This window comes from Lupinus angustifolius, chromosome LG01 (genome assembly GCF_001865875.1).
Source record: "Lupinus angustifolius cultivar Tanjil chromosome LG01, LupAngTanjil_v1.0, whole genome shotgun sequence".
Taxonomy (NCBI): domain Eukaryota; kingdom Viridiplantae; phylum Streptophyta; class Magnoliopsida; order Fabales; family Fabaceae; genus Lupinus; species Lupinus angustifolius.
The window spans coordinates 28,532,573-28,532,795 of NC_032009.1; positions in this window are offsets into that span (position 1 = coordinate 28,532,573).

A 223-nucleotide genomic window follows, 5' to 3' on the forward strand; every position below is an offset into this window, starting at 1 on the left:
CTTGTCAAAAGTGTAAACAAACCAAAAACTCTTTTAAAAATAAAAATGTGATATCCACCTCAAGACCTTTGGAGTTACTCCATATGGACTTGTTTGGACCATCACAAGTCATGAGTTTTGGTGGTAGCTACTATGCTCTAGTTATTGTTGATGATATCTCTAGATTTACATGGACATTATTTTTATCAGCAAAAAGCGACACGTTTAAAACTTTTAAAAATCT